Source organism: Grus americana, unplaced genomic scaffold (assembly GCF_028858705.1).
Source record: "Grus americana isolate bGruAme1 unplaced genomic scaffold, bGruAme1.mat scaffold_503, whole genome shotgun sequence".
Classification (NCBI taxonomy): domain Eukaryota; kingdom Metazoa; phylum Chordata; class Aves; order Gruiformes; family Gruidae; genus Grus; species Grus americana.
In genome coordinates, this window is record NW_026561757.1 from 11286 (window position 1) to 21076 (window position 9791).

The following is a 9791-nucleotide window of genomic DNA, read 5'->3' on the forward strand; positions in this document are numbered from 1 at the left end:
AACCTATGGACAAAGACCATACAGAAATACCAAGTCCTGATCCGCCCGTTTGGAAACTGAACCGTGTTCACCTCTCTGTCCCTCAGGGACCAGGCCTACATCTCGCATTCTCAGCAATACTGACATCTCAGGACTGTGGCAGACACCCACAACCACACATTTAAGAGGTTCAGCCAGCACAGCAACCCAAAATTTCTCTGCTCGTCTGCTCATTTAGCTGGGAAACTCCACACGTTTCCACCTGCCCGCTGGCACCGGCGTAACACGGGGCGGGCGCCCAGCGGCTCCGAGCAGCGGCGCAGCCGTGCCGCCAGAGCGCATGCGCGGCGATGCCTCGCGCCGGGGAGCGGAACACGGCGCTACAGCTCGGATTTCGCGCATGCGCAGTAGCGTGCCAAACCGCGCTCGGTGCTGCCGCCTGGTGACCAAATTTCGGTACTGCAGCACGAGCGCCGCTGGCTCCTGCCGCCCGGCGACCGAACGGCGGGACCGCGGGTAGCCGCCACCGTGCTCCACGTTGCCGCCCGCCGGGAACGGCATTGCGATGTTGCAGTGCCCGCGAGGTGATGCTGCTGCTGCTGCTGCCGCCGCCGCCGCCGGGGCGCTCGTTGCTGCTTCCCGGTAAGGAAACGCCTCTGCCCCCCGACGTGCGCGGCGCCGGCGGGCGCTCGATCTGCAGCGCCGGTGCCGCCCCGGGCGCGTGCCGCCGGCCAGGAGCTCGCCGCTGCTGCTGGTGCTGCCGCCGCCCCCTCGTAGCCGAAGCGCCGTGCTGCAGCGCCGGTACCGCACGGGTGCGCACGGCGCCCGCCTCCGCTGCTGCCGCCTCGTGGCCGAAGGGCGGTACTGCAGCCCGGCGGTCGCGCGCCGGCTCCGGCCCCTCCGGCACGCCGTCCGTCCGGCGCATGCGCGGCGCGCGGCAGCAGCATGGCGGCGCGCTGGGAGCCGGTGGCGGGTGAGGGCCGGGCTCAGCGGTGAGGTGAGCGACCCCGGCGGGGGGTGCAGGCTGTGTCGTGCCCGCTGGCAGCCCGGGGGTGGCGGGGCGGGAAGGTTCCAGCCGCCCGCTGCCGCAGGCTGCCGCTCCGCTGGAGGTGAGAGCCGGCTCAGGGCAGCCCCAGAGAGCGTCCCGGGAGCTGACGGGGGGAAGGGGGCCGAGAAGGCGGACACGGCCTGGCAGGCGCAGGTGCTGGGCGCCTCCCCGACTCGCCGGAGCTCCCTCTGAGCCTCCCCCGGACCCGCTCAGCTTGTGCAGCAGCCCCCGATTCCAGCAGCTCTCCGGAAGCCTGTCCGGCAGCCCCAGGCCGCCCCCGAGCCCTGGCGTGAAGGCGGCAAGCTGGCCCTCGCCTGTGCCGCTTTCTTCCTGAACGGGGGTGCTGGCGGCAGCGGCAGCGGCAGCAGCGCGGGGAAGAGCGGCGTCTCCGGGAGCCCCTGCAGAAGGAGGAGGGTCTCCGGCCAGGGCCGACCTCCGGTAGTAACGGCCACTGCTTTTTCTTTCCCTCTCCCAGGCCGCGCTGAGGACGTGGTTGCCCGTCCCTCCCTTGGGGATGCCGTCGACTGCAGCCGCCTCGCCTGTGCCTGGCCTGGCTCGCCTCGTGGCGTGGGGGCGAAAAGGGACAGGCGGCGGAGCGCTTACCGGCCGTGGACAGGAGCTGCCCTAAGGGAAGCTGGACTGGCCAGAGAAAGGTGAAGAAGAAGAAGAAGAGATGGAAGGCTCTCCGGCCGGCAGCTGCCTCCCGCTGCAGGCAAGAGAGCGCCTGCCTCGCCGGGTGAGGAAAGATCCCTCGTTGCGCTCCGCGGCAGGTCAGGCTGCCGACGGGCACCGCAGGGTCGCCACGCGTAACCCAAAGCACGGTGCGGCCGCGTACCGAGGCAGGGAGGCAGGCTACTCATCTAGGCAGACTCGTCTCCTCGGAGCTGTAAGACACCCGTGTATTCTCTTAGGCGGAGGACAGCCGAGCGACCGGAGTGACAGCAAAGGAAAGGCGGAGAGCGGGAGAAAGAAGCGTCTGCGCTGGCAAGCTCTCCCGGCAGCGCCGAGAGCCAGAGCTGCGGTGAGTCCTGGGCCCGCGGGGCCCCATCGCCTCTCCTCTGCGTCGCGGGCCCTCCTCTGCCCCCCTCGCTTTCCCACCCCGCCGTGGTTTGCTTTCTGCTCCCCGCTATGTTCTTTTTCCATCTCGCTCTGACGGGCTGCCTGTCCCCACCTTTTTCAGGTCCTCGCTCTCTCTCTGCCCCGTAGCCCGTGGCTATTGTTTCCTTCTCTCTCTCCCTGTCTCTCTGTCCGGCCCCCAGCCCCTGTTTCTGCATTCCTCCCCCTCGGTCCTGTAGCCTGTCGGTATTTCTGCCGTCTCTGGCGCTCTCTGTGCGGCTCCTCGGTCCTGTTGTTCGAGGTCTTCCTTCTCGGCTCCGTAGCGAGTCGTCGTGAGTCTCTCTCTTTCTCCGTCCCTCTCGAGCCTCTTCCCTGCCCCTCGTTTTGAAGGCCCGCCTCTCTGTCCCGGCACCCGTCGCTACGGTTCCTTTTCTCCGTCTCGCTCCCCGTCCCTGTTTTTCTAAAGTCTCCCCTCTCTGCCTCCTAGCCCGTCGGTACCTTTTTCTTTCCCCGTCGCGGTTCGTCTGGCTCCCTGTCCCTCTTTCTTTCTTCCTTCCTTCCTCCCTGTCTGCCCCGCAGCCCGGCCCTTCGTTCCTTTCTCCTTCCCTCTCTGTCCCTCTCCCGGTCCCCGGCTTTAAACTCTGCTTCTCTGCCCGGTAGCTCGCCACCGTCTTACCTTTCCCCGTCTCTCTCTCTGTCCAGCTCCCTCTCTCGAATTTTCAATTCCTCCCTGTCGCTGCAGAAGCCTGTCGGGACTTTTTCCCCTGCCCGGCTTGCCTCTCCCTGTCTCGCGATTCCTCCCTCTCTGCCCTCTTAGCCGCGACCGTTTTTATATTCTCCGTCTCTCCCTCGGTCCGCCTCGAGATCCCGATTGTTTTTTAAAGCGACCGAATCGTCGAGGTTGGCAGAGACCTTTACGATTATCGGGTGGAACCGCGAACCTGGCGCTGGCAAGTCCCCCTCTGCCCCGCAGCCCGTCCCTTCCCTTCCGACGGCCTCTTTCTCCACCTCCCTCTGTCCGGCTCCCGGCCCCTCTTTTCCACTTCCGCCCTCTGTACCCTGTGGCTTTCCCCCTCTTCTTTCTCTCTCTGTCTCTATTTGAGGAGGAGCAGCTGCCGCCCCAGCGTTCGCACCCCGTTCACGGTGTCGCGCGCACGCTTCTTCTCGGGCGCGCTTCCTCCTCCTCCTCCTCCTTCGGGCTCGACCCGAGGCTTCCGGCGGCAGCAGTCTCCGGGTGTCGGATTTTGTAAAATAATTAACGTAACTGAAAGGTGCAGCAGCGGGATCGGCCCGGGCGGGGCGCCTCCAAAGAGAGGGACCCCGAACAAAGAAATCCCGGGGCCGTTCCACGCTTGGGTCCCGGACACCCGCCCCTCGCGCGCTGTCCGCGCGTCCCTTAGTCCCGCGGTGACTTTTGGTCTGGGGTCTTCTACCGTCGTCTCGGATTCTTCTTCTGTATAGCTGTGGGCGGTGCGTTATTCCACAGGTGCTGCTGCGCCGATGCTCCGTACGTTCGCAGTAACGGGTAGAGCGGAAGGCTCCGTGGCCAGGGAAGAGCGGCACGGACGCGTTCCTGCTCGCTCCGTTGCACCGGAATTTCGACGGCTGGGTTCGGCCGCTAAATTGATGGCGCTACCGGAAGAAATTTCACAAAAGTGAGTACTGTGCTTGTCTTTAATCTTTTAAAGTAATTTTTCTACGGGCGCCCGGTCCGTGGCTTAGATATTTGGTTTGCGGCGAAACAGACCCGGAACGTGGCTCCAAGTAGCGTTCCGATTCGCTGAAATTCCCCGTAGTCAGAGAGCAAGAATGGTGAATGTTGCTTGGCGGTTTGAAATCTCAGGCTTTCTCTGAAAGCTGACCTGCCAGAATGAGCCGAAAGCAGGCCGAACGCCAATAGGGATGCCGCAGAAAAGGTCCTCTTCTTGACAGGAGAAGAGCTTGGCGAAACGTCAGCGCCGTTTCCCGTAGGGCCTCCGACGTACCGGTTCGGCAAGCGTGGGCTTTGTGCGATTCCCTCGGGGACGATGGCGAACAAACCTTGTACGGCAGAGAGCATCTTAGCTTACTTTCCATCTCCTGCTCGGTTACTTGCAGAATATTTAATTTGGCGTCGCACGGACCCAGAGGGACGGGTCCCCAACTCATGCTGGTAGGGCAACCCCAGTACCAGCCGGTAAAATCGGAAAAGAGTGCGACGTTTTGAAACGTTTGCCTTGCGAGGAGAAGGGCCGTCTCTCGTTAGGCAACTGAATTCTGCGACCGATTTCCACGCCTCACGCGCGTGCGTGCGCGCACACGCGCCCCCCACCCCCCCCCCCCAACAGGCAGGCTTTGAAGGAGGCAGTCCCTAAGGCAACGCGATCTAAAACGTGGAAGTTTTTTTTTCTATTTTTAATAGTTTCTTACGGATAGGAGGCTCGTGTGAGCGTTTAGCCTGTCCTGTCCTTAATTCTGAACCCACTGGCTGGTGCAGAAGGACGGTCGTGTGACAAAAACAGCATGAAATTTGTCCCTGTGCCGGCTGCGTCCCGTGGTAAAGGAGTACATCTGTTATTCCTGCGTGAAAGATGTTTGATGAGCGTACCGCATCGTCAGAGCTGCTCTTGGTCTGCCTGCAAGCCGTGGGTTATGATTTAGAAATACGTTCGCCTACCGTTCCTTAACTGTGTGGTTTTGGTTTTTATTTTTTCAAAGAAAGGGTGGCTTTTTCGTCGATCTCTTTGTGAGAGTATCAAATCAGGCGGCGGTAAATACGTAGAAGCAACTAGGCGTACTACGGCGTGTACCGGACAGCGTTGGCGTGCCGCTCTGCTAGCAGCGGAGAGCCAGATGAGAGATGCCCGTGGTAAGTACTCGTTCTGCCTCCGGCTGAACGGAAAGATTCTCATGTGGAGGGTTCCTGGGCTTGTCTGTGTGATTAGCATTACTTTTTTTTTTTTTTTTTTTTTTTTTTAATATGAAACAGGGTCAGATAATTGTTGATGAGTGGGACTTTGCGTACTCCTTTAGGTAGTTTTTCGTACTGAACCTTAGATCGGTTACAAAACTTAATCTTTGTGCAGTTTACACGTTTTGTAGCAACTACAAAGACATTTATCCTGTAGGTAAGCTGAAAATAAAAATGCGGTTTCTCACCTGATTTTTCTTTCGGAGGAACGCTCGCCCCCAGCGGCTGGTTTTTTTTGCTAGTGTTGTCGGGGGGAAGGAACGGCGGCGCTTGCCTGGTTTCTTCCCCTAGCCAGGGACCTGAAACTTTGTTTTCCTCAGCTGTTTCAGTAGAAATTTACAAGTGTCGGTGGTCAACAGTGGCAGAGAATTGGGTGGCGTTTTCAATTTCAAAGGGAAGGAACGTGTTGATGTTAATTCTGTTACCAAAAGCGAAGTACCAGCTGCTTCCTCTTTCTAGAGCTTCTCTCCTTTCGCCGTCCTCCCCGAGGGGTAACGTGGCCACGCCGTATACCTTTTCTGCTCTGGTACCGTTCGTTTGATACGCAGGAGCGCTGTGAAATATAGAAGGGAAGGGCTACGGACAGACATCTGCCATCGTTGCGGCTGCCTTAAATCGTGTATTTGTCCCTTTAGCCCGTCATTTCCTTTCCGCTCAGTTGAGTTACGTGCAGCGTTAGGTTCCAGTCGAGAGCGGTGCCGCCGAGCAACGCTCTGGGAGCGTGCGCGGAGGAGGGCGACCGAGATGGCGAGAGGTCTCCGAGGCAAGACTTAGGGGGAGCGGCTGAGGTCACTTGGTTTGTTCAGCTTGGAGAAGGGAAGGCCGAGGGGTGACCTCATCGCAGTCTACACCTTCCTCGAGGGGGACGGCGGAGGGGGAGGCGCTGACCTCCGCTCTCTCCGGTGACCGGCACTAGGACCCGAGGAAACGGGACGAAGCTGCGTCAGGGCAAGTTCAGACCGGACGTTGGGAAAAGGCTTTTCACTGAGAGGGCGGTCGCTCAGTCACGGAACAGGCTCCCCAGGGAAGCGGTCGCAGCCACCGAGCCTGTCAGGAGTTCAAGGAGCGTCTGAACGATGCTCTTAGTCGCACGGTTTAGTTTTAGGTAGTCCCGCGTGGAGCGGGGGCTTGGTCTCGGTGATCCGTATGGGTCCCTTCCAACTTGAGATACTCTATGATTCTGTGAAATCTTCTGGGTTAGAAACGACCTTATTGTAATAGAGAATTCGCTGAACGTGGCTTTGTGCAAGGACTGTCGTCTTAGAATATCTTTTTTTTTTTTTCTTCCCCCCCCCCCCACAGATATGAGAAAAGCTCTGTCCAGAGATATGGAGACGAAATCAGTTGTACCTCACCCTGTGACACCGGAAGACATTGAGTAACTGTAAGCTGTGATGCTCAGTGAAATTACTAAGAGCGTTAAGTTTCCCGTGCCTTTGCTTTCACTCTCCCATTCTCTTGTCTTGCGGCACGTCGCATTTTTTGAGGCCGTGGAAGCGACACCGGGAGCGATGGGTTGTCAGAACCAGGTCCTCCTGCCCGTCGCTGGTTTTGCTTACCTTCGCCGTCTCTGTGTACCAGCCTGCGTCTCTCTCTCTCTGTTCCTCAATCCCTGTCCTCTCTTCTCTGTTCTGCTTTGTTTCGCTGCGTATGTCCCGTTCCCTGTCCCACCTTTATCCTTCCTTCCTTCTTCCTCGCCTTTTTCTTTGTCCTTTTGTCCTGCTCCCCGACCCTGTTTCTCGCTCCATCTGACCGTCCTTTTCCTGGCACCTTGGTGTCTCTGCTCCTTGCCCCCGTCTTTCTCTCCCCTCTGCCCAGTCCTCGTCTCCCTCTTTTGTCTCTCTGTCCCTCTGTCCTCCTTCTGCCTCTGCCCCTCTGTCCTGCTCCCTGCCCCTCTTGTTCTCACTCTGCCCCAGCGTCCCGCTCCCCGTCCTCTTTCCCTCTGTTGCTCTCTCCTTTTATCTCTCCTTCTCCCTGCTCCCCAGCCCGTTTCTCTCACGCTCCCGCTTCCTTTTTTTATTCTCTGTTGCTCTGTCCTGCTCCCCGTGCCGCTGTCCCTCGCCGTACCTCTCGGTCCGGCTCCCTGCCCTTATTCTCTTTTCCTCCCTCGCCGTGGCGCTGCCCGCCCAGGGTCGTTTATGCCTCTCATTCCCGCACCCCCTCCAGTTTGTCCGTCCCCGTCCCGCTGCCTCTCTTCCTGCCGCTTCTTCCTCCCTCTCTGTCAGGCTCCCTGTCCCCGTCCTTCGCTCGCCGTCCCTTTCCTTGCCTCGTGCTTTCTCGCTCGCCGCCGCCGCCCCCCCCATCCAGCTGGCTGCCCCTTTTCTCCTCTCTTCTAGCGTCCTGCAGCTGGCTCCTCGGTTTTGGCAGCAGCCTGCACATAGCAGCCCAGCTCTCCAGCAGCCTGACGGACCGACCGTGTGTCTGTTCCACGCCGGACTGGCGAGCGTGGCTCCGGGTAGGACAGCCGAGGTGCCCCAGGGCCGGGCCCCGAGCCCCGGTGCGGAGTCTCTCCCGGAACCGGCTCTGTGTGTGACTGAATAAACGCTTGCGGTCTCTTTTGCCGTGCCGGCTGCGTTGGCGCTTCCTTTGCGGGGGGGCGAGGGGCCGTGATGGAGGGCAGGGGAGGAGGTGTGTGGGGGGGGTATTAACGTATTCAACAAGGTCACATTGCTCGCATCCTCGGGATCCAAAAGTGATGCTTCTTGGCTCCGCCCCTGACCCATGCCAAACTCCGGGCCCCCCTGCAAACTCCGCCCCCCCTGCAAACTCCACCCCCCAAACTCCGCCCCTCACGCACACCAAGCCCCGCCCCTCATGGAAACTCCGCCCCGGCGCAAACTCTGCCCTGATGCAAGCCAAGCCCCCCTCACGCAAACTCCGCCCTTGATGCATGCCAAGCCCCCCGACGCAAACTCCGCCCCTCACGCAAACTCCGCCCCCGACGCACGCCAAGCCCCGCCCCGACGCACGCCAAGCCCCGCCCCTCACGCAAACTCCGCCCCCGACGCACGCCAAGCCCCGCCCCTCACTCAAACTCCGCCCCCGACGCAAACTCCTCCCCCGACGCACGCCAAGCCCCGCCCCTCACGCAAACTCCGCCCCCGACGCATGCCAAGCCCCGCCCCTCACGCAAACCCCGCCCCTCACGCAAACTCCGCCCCCGACGCACGCCAAGCCCCGCCCCCGACGCAAACTCCGCCCCTCACGCAAACTCCGCCCCTCACGCAAACCCCGCCCCTCACGCAAACTCCGCCCCTCACGCAAACTCCGCCCCCGACGCACGCCAAGCCCCGCCCCTCACGCAAACTCCGCCCCCGACGCACGCCAAGCCCCGCCCCTCACGCAAACTCCGCCCCGACGCACGCCAAGCCCCGCCCCTCACGCAAACTCCGCCCCCGACGCAAACTCCGCCCCGCGACGCACGCAAAGCCCCGCCCCTCACGCAAACTCCGCCCCCGACGCACGCCAAGCCCCGCCCCTCACGCATCGCACAGCGCATGCTCGCTCGGTGCTGCCGCCTAGTGACCAAATTTCGGTACTGCAGCGGCAGCGCCGCGCATGCGCAGTGCAGCGCCACGCCCCCTCCCCGGAACCGGCTGCCGGCAGCCGGTGTGCAGGGGCTGCTGTGAGCCGAGGGAGGAGCGGAGGCGTCGCCGGGCTGCGGCTGCACGGAGGGAGAAGGTGAGCGGGGCAGCGGGACGGACCGGCGGGTCCCGGGGAAAGCCCCGAGGAGGGCGGCGGCAGCGGTGCCGCCTCCGAGGAGAGGCGGGGGGGCGGCGGGGTCCGTGTCACAGAGGGGAGGGGGGCTGCCCGGAGCCGTGCGGCGGGTGGGGGGGGTGCGCGCCGTGTCGGAACCGGGCGGGGAGACCGTCCGGAGCCGCGCGGCGGGGGCTGCCCGGAGCCGGCGGGCGTCCGCGCCTTTCGGAGGTGGCTGAGGGGAGGCGGGGGCGGGGCGCCAGCCCGGAGCCGCGCTGCGGAGCTCGGGGCTGCCGTCGCGGCTCGGCGGGGCTTTCGGGTGAGTCGGCTTTGGGGTGAGGGCACGGGACGGTGTCCCCGCAGGGTCAGGAAGCGTGGAAGGCTGCCTCCCGCGGCACGCCGGCAGTTGCAGTCTTGGGGCACGCGGCTGCTGGTCGGCCATATTGGCTCCCCGGAGCACGCCGGGAAGTGTAGTCTTACGGCACTCTAATGGCTGCCACGCGGCGCTTGCCAGTGCGTGCCGGGAGGCGTCGTTTTCGCGGACGTGGCTGCCGGACAGCCCGACTTGCTCTCGCAGGAGCGCGAGGTTGGGGTTTTTTTGCCGGTTTCGAGTGGTTTTCTGCAGGCTTCCAGCCGCTCCCGAGCAGCGGTGCGGCCGTGCTACGAGAGAGCGCGCGCGCGGTGAGGCGTTGCCCGGTGTCCCGAGACGAGCGCTACCGGTCGGACTCTCCGGAAGCCTGTCCGGCAGCCCCAGGCCGCCCCCGAGCCCTGGCGTGAAGGCGGCAAGCTGGCCCTCGCCTGTGCCGCTTTCTTCCTGAACGGGGGTGCTGGCGGCGGCGGCAGCGGCAGCAGCGCGGGGAAAGAGCGGCGTCTCCGGAGCCCCTGCAGAAGGAGGAGGGTCTCCGGCCAGGGCCGACCTCCGGTAGTAACGGCCACTGCTTTTTCTTTCCCTCTCCCAGGCCGCGCTGAGGACGTGGTTGCCCGTCCCTCCCTTGGGGATGCCGTCGACTGCACCCGCCTCGCCTGTGCCTGGCCTGGCTCGCCTCGTGGCGTGGGGGCGAA

General features: G+C 62.9%; 1 long non-coding RNA gene across 1 annotated transcript; it reads left to right on the plus strand.

Moving 5' to 3' along the window:
• Positions 1-912: 912 nt before the first annotated feature.
• LOC129200796 (uncharacterized) lies at positions 913-3691 on the plus strand. Its single transcript, XR_008575098.1, has 4 exons — positions 913-976; positions 1503-1763; positions 1939-2048; positions 3570-3691. It is a non-coding gene; the product is annotated as an uncharacterized LOC129200796 (long non-coding RNA).
• The last annotated feature ends 6100 nt before the right edge of the window (positions 3692-9791 follow it).